This window comes from Thunnus albacares, chromosome 11, assembly GCF_914725855.1.
Source record: "Thunnus albacares chromosome 11, fThuAlb1.1, whole genome shotgun sequence".
Classification (NCBI taxonomy): Eukaryota; Metazoa; Chordata; class Actinopteri; order Scombriformes; family Scombridae; genus Thunnus; species Thunnus albacares.
In genome coordinates this window covers 28864594-28877118 of record NC_058116.1, presented here as the reverse complement: position 1 = coordinate 28877118, position 12525 = coordinate 28864594, and the positions used below count along the sequence as shown (strand labels likewise).

At 39.0% G+C, this 12525-nt stretch overlaps 1 protein-coding gene and 1 long non-coding RNA gene across 2 annotated transcripts in view; one reads left to right on the top strand and one right to left on the bottom strand.

Annotated features, from left to right (window-relative positions):
• Positions 1 to 2579: 2579 nt before the first annotated feature.
• LOC122992903 lies at positions 2580 to 3886 on the bottom strand. Its single transcript, XR_006406174.1, has 3 exons — positions 3680 to 3886; positions 3291 to 3349; positions 2580 to 3053 (listed from the first exon to the last, which is right to left on the bottom strand). It is a non-coding gene; the product is annotated as an uncharacterized LOC122992903 (long non-coding RNA).
• Positions 3887 to 11697: 7811 nt separating this feature from the next.
• gli2a (GLI family zinc finger 2a) overlaps positions 11698 to 12525 on the top strand; it is an 88112-nt gene continuing 87284 nt past the window's right edge. Inside the window, exon 1 of the mRNA XM_044366381.1 lies at positions 11698 to 12197. The gene's annotated coding sequence lies outside the window, so the exon portion shown is untranslated. The remainder of the gene's footprint in view (positions 12198 to 12525) is intronic.

The following is a 12525-nucleotide window of genomic DNA, read 5'->3' as shown; positions in this document are numbered from 1 at the left end:
GAGACATCACAGAACTCCCTCACTGATTCTTCCCCTGAGAGAGATTGTTAATGTGTGATTAGAGGTCGTGGTGTGTGTTGACGTCTGATGCTCTTCCATACGCTGCAGCGCCGCACGCCATCGTGACTTGGAGAGCCAGACTGGGCCGTGAGTCAGAGAAGACATGGCACTTGTGGCCTGCTATATTGCCAGCTCACTCAGCCAGCTGTGACTGCTGTGGTGAAGCTTGCCTGCAGATAGTCTGACAGCTACTGTATCTGAAGCAATCTGCGGTCAGGAGTCTGGACCTCAAGTGACCAGAGCTACTATTCTCATGGTTCTTAGAAGGGAGATGAAGGAAAGTCCCAGATAAAGTCATATCCGAGGGAACCTGCCTTGTAATTCTTCCTGTAGAGGAAAGTAAAATTAGGAAAACTAGCAGCTTAGTTGGAATCTAATGTCTTAAATGATGAGATGACTTGTTCCCACCTGCTGAACTCTTAAAGCCTCAGACAATGATAACTTCTTGACCACTTCTCTCAGTTAAGCCTACAAAATGACTCAACCGGATGTTGTAGAGCGGGTCCTTTGAGGTTGACCATGAGTCACTGAAAGGGGACAACACCCTCCCCCCTTTCGGTCCCCTCCCACAGCTTTGAAGTGGTGGCAGATTGTGCACAAACAACATAAACCTCCCTGCGACAAACGCTGTGATTTACCACCCAAGGCAAGGAAATGGCCACTAAGACAGTTCTATTCAGTTTATAGGGCTGTTTTGTAGCTTTCGTACCTCCGGACGGACGCTCTTTTGTGATGCCCACTTTGAGAATGCTGGAAATGAGGATTCCCAGAACAAATGCCTGGCCAGGCACCTAACAGAGGCTTACAAGCTCAGGACAATTTTGTCACAACAAAACTCACACTCTCACTGCTCTGGTCAGGAGATCCAAAGGCCAAATGTCACTGAATTCAGGGGTTAGATACGGCTGCACTTTCAGTTTTAGGATTCACACATCATCTGTTACGCAACCTGAACACTAAGCTGTAAAATTATAGGGCTTGCAGGTGATTGACATATTTCCAACATTCCTTCTCGTAAGTCCACCAGAGTTGGAACAGATTTATCCACAAGTCAGTCAAAGGATGTAAATTTTACTTTCTCATAAACTAGAAAGATTGTGTCATAAAAGCTTATTATACCCTATTTGAAAAGTAACAACTGGGAATGTTTATGTATATGAACTGTTGTGTTAATTAACAGTTTGATTTGAGGGTAGACTGATTACACTAATGGGCTGCTAACTGTAATACAGACTCATCACAAACTCACTGTAATTTGAATCAGAATCAACTTTACTGGCCAAGTACGTATGTTACCACATAAACGGAATTTGACGGTTGTCAGTAGCTCTAAAGATACAATATAGACATATTCAGCAAAGACTAAGCTAAATAAAGATAAGCAGACTAACAGCCCTTATGCGCAGGTCAGATGAACAGTATGAAAATTTAGAGGAACACTGAATAACTAGAAATGCATTTCCTGCAGAAAATGCGTGTGAATGCAAAGCATTGCTGCAAATACAACACACGTGTTCAGTATCCTCATCTGTATAACTTTGCAGGATTTGGTTACCATGGTATATTACATTTAAGAGATATGGCAGGTAATAAGTAGTATGGTGGTGCTTTACTCATGACCACAGGGTGGGGCTATTGGTGCCATGATTCAGTATATCATGCAGATTCTCATGGAGAACTTGTCTACCAAGAGAATTGCAGAAATATCATGTTATAATGTTAATTTACTGTGGGTAGAATTATATCAAATGTTACACCCTTGTGCATCATGGCTTTATGTACAACATTCCCAAATTTGGTTGCAATTCAATTTAGCATTGAAGAGTTCTGGCCCGTTAGGGGCGTCATCCACACCTTCAAAAGTTTGGCAACTAATTACAGACAAATGGTAAGTGATACCCAGAAATGAACTCATAAGTTTTGTCCAGGGTCATCTAAATATGGTGTTTACCAAGTTTGGTGAAGATTAGATGAAATATGTTCCAACAGGAGCAAAAAATCCAAAAAGGCGGAAAATATTTCCAAGTGCAAATGCCCTGTATCATATATAAACCCTTGAAGAACAATAGTGTGAATACATGTCAGCATGATTTAATATTAAGAACATTTGGGCCGTATATTTTCACACACATGAGAAGTGCACACTCAGGGCATGCTGAGACTTGTTGTTATTGTTGTTGTTGTTGTTGTAGTATCCAGCCAACACCAGTAGAGTTGGTGTGAACCTAGACCAGTTGCAGTGAACTGCTGCCTTCCAGGACCAATTGTGAGTATCGGTCAGGAACCTGGGATCAGCCACAGCTAGCTGCTCCCTTCCCAGCGCCCTGGCCACCACTCCCACAGTCCCGACCACTTCCCCATAAGAAAACTGGGACCAACCTCAGTGAACTGCTGCCTTCCCCTTTTCCCCTGAGTAGGCAGGTATCCTGGACCAGCTGCAGTGAACTACTGCTTCCCAGCACCTTGACCATCACTTTATTAACATTTTAAATGAATGATGCTAAACATTTGTACACAATTAGAAAATAAACAAAGTATGGAGTTCATTCAGGTAATTAAACATTCAAAAGTCACTTAAAAGTAAATAGTGCAGTCTGTCTGAACGCTGTACACAAATAAAGACAAAACAAAAAATATCAACATGCTCCTCTTACTGTTGCATGTGAAAAGATGCTGGCATGTGAAAAGATTGAACTGGAAAAAATGATATGGTTAAAGAACAATGGGACAGCTTTAGTAGGGATATGTCCATTGGGAGCAGCATAACCCTGACAAGAATGCAAGCTGTAACCAGACTGTCCAAGTGTGTATTTATAAGGGTTTGTAGTGAGTGAGTGAAAAACTGAGAAAGTGAATGATTTGTACCAAGTCCCACTCAAAAGTCCATTCGTTTCTTTGGGAGTCTTAATACACAGCGGTTGACTGATGTCATCTTTCTCCGTCTTCGGTGACCGGACAGGGTGCCTCTCTCAGCATTTATCCCTGTGAACCACCTGAAAAACAAAAAGTGTGTATTATAAGCTGTATTATTATTATTATAAATAGCACACCATTCTTCAGTGTTGCATCCATCCAGGAATGGAACACTGAAGGACTGGGATATTGCTGCAAATTGCTGATGTGTTTCATATAGGCCACTAGAGTAATAAATCCACTAGTACACACTACTACACAGACCGCGATGGGACATTATCTAAATAAAATGATGTATTAAGTAAAATGAAACTCACTGTGTAATTTGGAGCATCCAAATCACAAGTGCAGCTCCGCTCTCAGAAATGTTGACTTGCTGCTGAAACAAGACGTTATTTTAGCAACAGTACAGATGTAGTAGTTAACAAGACTGATTTCAAAACTTAACCCCTGCGGCTTAAGTCCTATGCCTTTTACATTTCATCAGAATAAAATTCACTTCAGGAAAACAATGAGCAAAATCTCCAAATCATCAAGATTGGTCAGTAAGTCAGAAAGAATCTCAAAGGCTTAACGAAAAAATATATAGCAGTAAAATAGCTTTTTGTTTGATGTGATCAGATGGCATGGTACCAAATCGTTATCATGACTATTGATTGGAAATGTATTTTAACAATGCTACCAAGCAAAGCAAAAAGGAACTCACCTAGTGATTTGCTGGATGAGGATGGGTGAAAGCTGCTGCTACTGCCGTTGCGAGCTGCTACAATAGTGTGATTACTTGCAGTAATCGCACCAATTAACAGCCTTGACCTACAGTATTACATACACACATGCTGACACTCACACAGTTTGGACATGGGGATGAACGTACTGTTTAGTACAACCCCAAAAGTTAAGAGATAGAAGAAGATCACTGTCTGTCTCTCACCCCTCCTCTCCCTCTCCCTTTCCCTCCCCTCCCTCATTTGGTGACCCACTAGTGTTCTGTTTATTTTCTTATATGAATAGATAATGGGCGAAAAGCAAGTCTCTTCATTTGCATGTAATACAATTTTAAAGATTAAATTAAATCCTAAAGGGTTTTGGATCAAAAAGACAATTGATGAGATAGGAAACAAGAAAAATGAAACATTTCTGCAACCCTTTCTGGCTTTGTACAATTATTTGCTGTTTTACTGTGAAATAAAGTTTTACCTTTGAGGAAGCTTTGCCAGAGTGTCAAGGAAGGTGATAAGGGACAGACTCAGAGGCTACCAAATGAAAACAAACAAAACCAACCTTACCTTCACACAGCTACACTGACATCCTCTTTCATTTCTGCTCTCTCCCAAACTAACATCTCTCCTTTAAATAGGCCCTGCAATCCATCTAGGCACAACCATATTTCTATCAGGGGTGTCTTTTCCCTTAGACCAACAACTGGTGTATGACAATGTCACTTGTATCAGTTAACATTGTTTACATACACATCGACGACGATGTTCCTTACCATAAACCAAAATAAGTACAAATAACATAAATGCAAAACCAAACATTTAACTAAATAAAATAAATTCCCCTATACTTGGTCTATCCCATGGCATCACCGGTGATGTCAGCAAGATCTTAAAACCAGGAAGTGGTTCAGTGCCTCCCCCTTTTGTCTCCTGGCCATATGGTGGTTGAGTACGGTAGGTTACAACCTGAGCTAATCTATAACTCAAGAAACAATAAATAATGAACTTAAATACTTTTCTGTCTTGATTAAACCATAAATGCAGATGTAAATGTAACAAAACAATGCTAAACACAAACAAAACCCAGGGCAATATGTGACAGTAATGTGACTGGCTAAACAAACAAATGACAAGTATGGCAGGAAATACAAATGCTGTGTCTCAAATCGCATACTTCTGTATTCACACTTAACATTTTGAGTGCATAAGTGCGTTCACACTGAGAAGTATGGAAAAATGCAGTGTACTGTGAGAACCCGGGTGTGGTGCACTCAAAACGGTCTAAAAGTTGAGTGAGGCCACCATCTTGGCTATGTAGCGGAAGGGGAGGGATGTTGTAATTACGGTGAACATCGCCGAATTATACAAATGTAAGTTATCCATGTGTTTTAGCACTAAGCACCACTATACTGTTGTCGGATATAAGCCATCAGTATGTTTATTAGGTTAATTTAGCAGTCTGTAATGATTTGGGAGCACAAACAACAACATGAAAGCTAACGTTAGCTAATGCTAATTTGCGATCGTCATTTCCAATAAGTACACAACAGCCGTGTTTAGTGTGAGACAACACTACCCTGTAAATCACGCACTACGCCAGTAAGTACATAGCGTACATAGTGTACTACATGAAAGTGTACTAATAGAAGTATGTGATTTGAGACACAGCTTAAGTGTAATGGGGACAAAAATGGAGGCCTCACACACTTTTTCATAGCCTCTAAAAACTATTCAAACAAAACAATCCTAAGATTTGATATATTTGATACTGAAATAGTCAAAACTCAGTTTTTTAACCAAGAAAAATTAAGCTAAATAGTTTGGTTTTGGATATAAATAGCTTGACTCAACCAGTGAATACTGAACTGTGTTACAATTGAACATACTGTGTGTTTGTATGCTAAGTCCTTCATATATTTTAAGTTAACATCTGTTGTCATTTATCTTTCCTCTTAGGCTCAAGTGGAACAGAGCACTGAGGCTCCTTGAGCTTCAAAGAAATCTCAGTATGATGTATGCTGAAATACTGTTGGTGCTTGAATGTTTAATTTTATTAGCCGTGTACCCGATGGTTCCCCCAGCGCTACCGCTCCAGCAACTGGTTGCCTCATCTGAAGTGGATACTTTTAACTTGAAAGATTTTCATAGGGAGGGATTTCAGTTCTTCAGTTGTAGGCAAACATTTTCAGTTTCACATCTATTTTGAAGACCAAATAAATAATATTGTTTACAACTTCAAACTAGGGCTTGACTAACGATTATACGATTATTTTCTTGATTCATCAATTAATTGTTTAGTCTATAAAATGTCAAAAAGTAGGAAAAAAAACACCAATTTAAGTGTCATTTGAAGAAGCCCGAGGGAACTTCTTCAGATGTCTTGTTTTGTCTGATCAATAATCCCAAACCCCAAGATATTCAGTTCACAGTGATATAACAGAGAAAAGCAGCAAATCTGCATATTTGAGAAGCTGAAACCAACACATTTTGGCATTTTTTTCTTTAAAAAAACTAATGAAACAATTATATAAAATTAAATTATAATTGCTGATTAATTTTCTTCCAATCAACTTTCCCAACCAAACATTGTAGCTCTACTTCAAACCCTGCTGATATTATATTTTTGACATTTTTACTTGGCCGTAAACTAATCAAAAGTTCATATTCATGTTTTTGTGCACATCTAGGACTAAAGAGGCCTAAATCACCTGAATCACCAGAAAGCAGCTAATGTATTGGTATGTCAGATAAATAGTTACATTCAGTATTTAAAAAGCATTTCATTGTGAAGTCCTTGTTAACTGGAATAATCAGGAATTACCCCTCTAACACCAACTAAAAAATGCATGTGCCCTGTGAATCCTGAAGAGACCACTCCCATCAGGATAGAAATGTTTCATCATAAGATAAAGGTGATGACTCAGAACAACTTTGTATTGATTCGCAGTGACTCCTCTCTCTAAGGGGACAATTGGACCCAAACCATGCCAGCAAAAATGCCCCCCAAAGCATAACAGAGCCACCAGATCCCCACAATGTAGAGGTCAAACATTTAAGTCTGAACTGGTTTCACTAAAGTTCTCTGAGTCTGTTAAAGGTTTGTAAACACGGTAGTAAAAAGATGAGGGTTTTTTTTCAATTATTCAATTAAAATATCTTGAGTGTGAGTAAATTTGTCATTTATATGGATTAAAATGTGCTGGTTGAGACTTTAATGACAAACTTAAAGCTGCAATATTTTGTATTGTCATTAGAGGGCAGCATTTTCTAAGAAATTCATGCCCCTGCTTCCTTAAATAAGGTGCTGTGACAGCCTGAGACTGAATTTATTCCTTTTTGAAATTACAAGTTGAAACTATTTTCAAAATCTATAGCATGGTTAGGTTAGTTTAGGTTAGGTTAATATACAGTAGGAGTAAAACAGTGAGTATAGCAGTAGAGGTGGAACCTATTTTAGCTTGAAGAAAAAAAAAATACAATTGAATACTTGAATTCTTTCATTACTTTAGTTGTTTAGCACATGTTTATCTGAAGCTTATCCGAGGCTTTGGCAGTCTAAGTTAGTCAAATCAGGAGAATATCTTCCAAAGTAGCAGCTTTTTTAGTACAAAATTCCCTCTTTTTTTGTTTCTATCCCTCCACTGCAGCTCAACAAGGAAACACTGTCCACAGAAACAACATTTTTGTACTAAAAAGACTCAATCTTTGGAAGATATCCACTTTATTCACTAACCCAGACTGCTGAAGCCTCATATAAGAGAAAGAAAACAAGGACTGTGAATTTTGTCCCCCATCACTTACATTTTAAGTGCATTAAGAAAGGGTTGTTAAATGGCCAGTATGGGCAGAAGAAAAAGCCTGTCTCATATGGGCACCTGACTATTGTTTAAGGCACCGATTTTACACTTTATCTCTCCAATCCAAGCTCTTGTCTGAACACTGTATGTGTGTGTTAACAACCTGAACCTTCTTACTGTACCTGGATGACAGGGGAAAGAGTTGCTGCCCTGAAAAAAAACAAAAAAAAACACTGCAGTGCTGTCAAGGGCAAAGAGTCTGGTTGAATAGACCATAAAGAGCTCAATGATGGGCAGATAAGAGGACAAAGTCGCTACTGTACACCAGCAGAGGGCTGCCTCACCCACTTACCTCATCGAGTCTACATGGACGTGAGTGAAGTCAGCTTTCATCAGAAGGTCTGAAGATAAAGTTGTGTTTTGTTAATTTGTGATATGGAGCTTTAATAAAACTGAGCTTAAAAAACTCATTAAGCCTGTCATTCAAAGCGATATTTCCCTAACACAGTGTTGACAGTGTTGTACATCATAACAAAATAATCACCACAGATCTGACATTTAACATAGTTTAAGTGGTAGTGAAGGAGGATTCAGCCAATGTGAGGTTTTGAGCTGAAATGGCTGCACAGATCTTTGTTTGTTGTTGTTTGATTGGAGAAACAATGAAAAATATTAGTAATTAAAACAGGAAAGTATGTGAATTTTGATTACAAGTATGCTGGCATGTTCATCATATCAACATGACTCAACAATATATATTATAATGATCAATAACCTGCCGGTATCAGTCAAAAAAAAAAGCAGTGTAAAGACACAAGGTGATTCACTAAAACTCTGATCTTGACCACAAAGATCTCATGTGAACTTTGTTTTCGATTGCCCAATAGCATGGGCAGTGAGTTCATTTGAACAATATGTGCCCTATAAACAGTTAAATAATGAGTTGCACCATCACAGCTTGCAGATGTTATCACAGAAGTATGCATGAGGTAATATGATCAAAACATAATCCTCTGGTCTCCCTACCGTCTCCTCGCCTCCTTACCTTTCTCCCCCTTATCCTCCCCTTCCCCTCGCTGCTTTACTTTTTTGCAGTTACATTCTCTTTATTCTAATCAAAAAAAAAAAAAAAAAAAAAGCCCAACAAGCTCATTAAAATTCCTGCTTGTAAGACCGTAGTAGCACGGGAGAGAAGGCCAGCGAGCCTGACACTGGCATTCACCCTTCTTTTGAGGACGTGCAGAGGCACAGAGGCGCGGGGAGCAGCGGAGGCCGCTCATGTGCACAGGGTTGTTTTGAGAGTGGGCACTCAGGCATGATGCAACCACAGAGAGAGACAATAGGTGGCAGCACCTCAAGCCCTGAAACCAATCAAGCCTGACAATCCCTCTGTGACTCAGACTCTTTTCAAACCGCTCCATCTATCCACCTCTTTTTTCGTCTCATATCTCTAGCTGCGGAGCAAAAAGTTTGAACTGCTGTTTCACGAGGAGTGTGGCCCAATCTGAATAGAGTTTACATTTGTGTGTGTGTGTGTGTGTTCAGGTTGCTTAGAGATGCATAACTGGATCCACGAGTATCCGTTTGTTTGTGTGGGTGAGTATGTGATGAGTAAGTAATAGAGATTGAGTGAATGAATGAGTGTGGAGTGCGTCAATGGATTTGTTTTATTTTAGCTCTATTTCCACAGTGACCAGTAGTGCAACCTAAGAAATTCTTCAGGTAGTAACACCAACATGATCTATAAGAAACCCCCAAGAGGAAGCAGGCGAAGTTCCATGTGACTGGATCCTGATGTCTTTGTTTTATCGATCTGTCATTAAAACAATCCTTCCTTTTTCTTTCATCTGCTGGTATTCTTCTCTTACTGTCTTACTGAAAAACATTGTAAACACGGTGGTGAACGTCTGCAGTGAGATCACAATTACTCATCAGAAAAGTCTTTCTGTTCTGTTTAATAGAAAAGAAAGCAGAGTGTGTTCAGGGTGACGGCTCCCGTCCTCTACATCCAGTTTCAGATCTTAATATTCTGCTTCTATTTTTAGACCCCGATTAGCAAAAACTAATAGATACAAAAACTCTTTCACTCCCTCGACATCATTTGACAAAATCATTTATATATTTATATTGAAACTGTTAAATTGTTTTGTGGACTCTGCTTTCTTTTGTACCTATTTGATGTTTTTGTTTTTATTTATATGTTGAGTAACCATGTGCTGCATGTTTTTATTCATGCATGTTGCATTGCTGTATATCCAATTGCCCCCTGGCACCAAATAAAGTAACTGATTGATTGATTGATTGATGAAGTATTTATTCAATAACTATACTAACTATCCTACTGTACTTCACCTAAAGTTTTCCATTTTACTCTACTTCTTTCTTTGCTCCACCTTGACCAGCTAAAACATTACAATGCTGCTTACCCATTAATGCATAACCATCAATGATAATAATTAAATAATATATTGATATAACACACTTTAAAGAAGCCATGCTGTAAATTCAGTACTTTCACTTTTCATTCTTTAAGTACAAACTTTAATGTTTATTGTCCTGTGTGTCAAACTCTAAGAAAGAAGTTATTCAGTAAAGCTGAAAAACTTTATTTGTTGGTGAAAGATGTTGAAATAATATAAACATGTTTGCAAAGCATATAAATACTTCTTCCACCACCGCCAGTCACTAATAACACTAATAATACCTCATTAATATGCTTTACATGCAGTAACTGTCAAATGTAGGTGATATACTATTAATAATTCAAATGACATGTCAGTCTGGGCTATATAACATCATGTTGCATATGGATAAATTACAGTCTTGCATCAGAGAGCTAACCAGGAACTCAATTTAGTTACAATGAAGTTTATAGTCTAGTTTATAGTCTTATAGAGATATTACAATGTGTATTAGATTCAGTACATTTATAAGATAGCATGATGTAACTAGGATGTGATGCAGAATAACCAGTGTAAAAACAGCATTACAATTATAGATAACTACTGTCCATTACTTAAATCCATTAATTATAAATCTAATGAAGAAAACATGCAGTATTCTTACAGCAGCATGACAGTATAGTGGAATATACACATTTGTACTTACTGTAAGAGCAATTTGAGGTACTTGTACTTTACTCTGCTATGTTAAACTTCTCAATTTCAAAGGGAAATATTATAATTTTACTACACAAGTTGACACAAGTAGCTACTGGTTGCTTTGCAGACTGAGATTTTGCACACAAAAATCAGGTTCTTTTATTATTATACATCTTTACTTTTACTGAAGTACAATTTTGAATGCAGGACCTTTACTTCATCTTGTGTTATTGCTACTTTTGCCTCAGTAAAGGATCTGAATACTACTTCCTTCTTTTATTCTCATTATTTCTTAATGTCTCTTCACTTTCTTTAAACAATGAATGCCATTGCATTTAAATGCACCGGCACGGACAGGGTTATTTTAGGTGAAATCTACATGAATCACATAATAAATGCTGTTTGTCCGCAATATATCACTGCCTACTGCAACGCTGCCCCCGCTTACACTGCTGAATAAAAGGCTCCGAGATGAAAAAGCCTGGATGGGAATAAACAAAGCATAAATTATAAAGATTGTTTGCTGACTACTTTTTTAAAATCAACAAGCTGTGGCTTTAACTATAGGGTTTGGGTGTATCTGTTGGATGAATGTGAGTTTAGGTTTGTTCAAGATCAGAGTGTCTTGATTATCCCTCCACCCTCTTAAAAAAAAACAACATAAATTACAATTAAAGCTCCAAACTGTCATTTTTTTCCAAATGCAAGAAACTTTTTATAATAATGTCAACAATTGCAACTGATGTACATTTGTGTATATAAAGTCTGATAATACACACAAGCCCAAAATTGGCTCCTTCAGACATGCTCAACTGTAAAGCCCGTGAAAAATCGAACAATAAATGAAACTTTATCTAACTCCCCCCCCCCCCCGCCCGCCCCCCCTCCCTCTCTTTCTACACCCCACACACACACACACACCCCCCGACTACAACTGCTGGATTGAGTTAGCCCGGCCCATCTGGTGCAGCAAATGGCCCAACTCACCAGGGAGCAAAGGGAGTGAGAGAGGAGGAGATGGTAAAGGAGGGGGGGGGGGGGGGGGGAGAGAAGGAGAGAGAAGTGAGGAGGGAGGGAGGGAGGGGGGGTTCGGATTGAAAACAGATCAGCAGCCTGAAGATCTCAACACCACCGCATGTCTCTGCAACAACTGTCGAGTAAAGCCAAAGCGCTTTTAGTTTCAAACTTCTACTCAAGATAAAAACAAGGCTTTTTCTTTTTTTTTTTTTTTTTACGTTTCTTTGCTGTAAAAGCGCGTAAAGCACGCACACCAGAGCGCACCTCTTGGAGAAGATGGATTGTAAGAAAAAGTTGGACGCGACTTCTGCTCCGCATTGAATCAGCTCTCCGGGACGGAGAGGTTTGGTAATGTCGTGCAAACTTTACGTGTTTTAAAAAAAGAAAAAAAAAAACTTTTTTCCTTAACTCGGTTCATGGAGTTTCGCGTCAAGTCCGGAGAGGCTCGTTTGCGCGTTTTGCGTTCAATGGTGGTGCCAGCTCGGTCATAGTTTACGGGAATCAGACTCCAGGCAAAGTTTTCCCCGGACAAAAAGACTTGAGTGAGTGGAAGAGCTTCGGTGTCGAAGTGAAAAGAGACGGCGGTGGAGGTAAGGCAACTTTGTGGTGATGCTGACAGCAGCGGGGTTTTTATTTGGAGGAGTCGCTTTAACTTTTTGTTCTGTTTGTCTCTTTATCTCTTTTATTCACACTTATTCCAACTACTAAAGTGTTTCGCTGTTGGTTTTCTCCTCCTCTCTCTCTCTCTCTCTCTCTCCCGTTTTTCTGTTGCCTTGCGTGTCAGCGGCAGATGAGGCTTAGGGGCAGCGCTTCACATCTCATTTGCACTTTGAACTTATCTGACATAGGAATCCAAAAAATTTTTCTCCTGCAACTTGATCCATATGGGAAGAGATGTGATCAGAAAGCTCGGCGCCA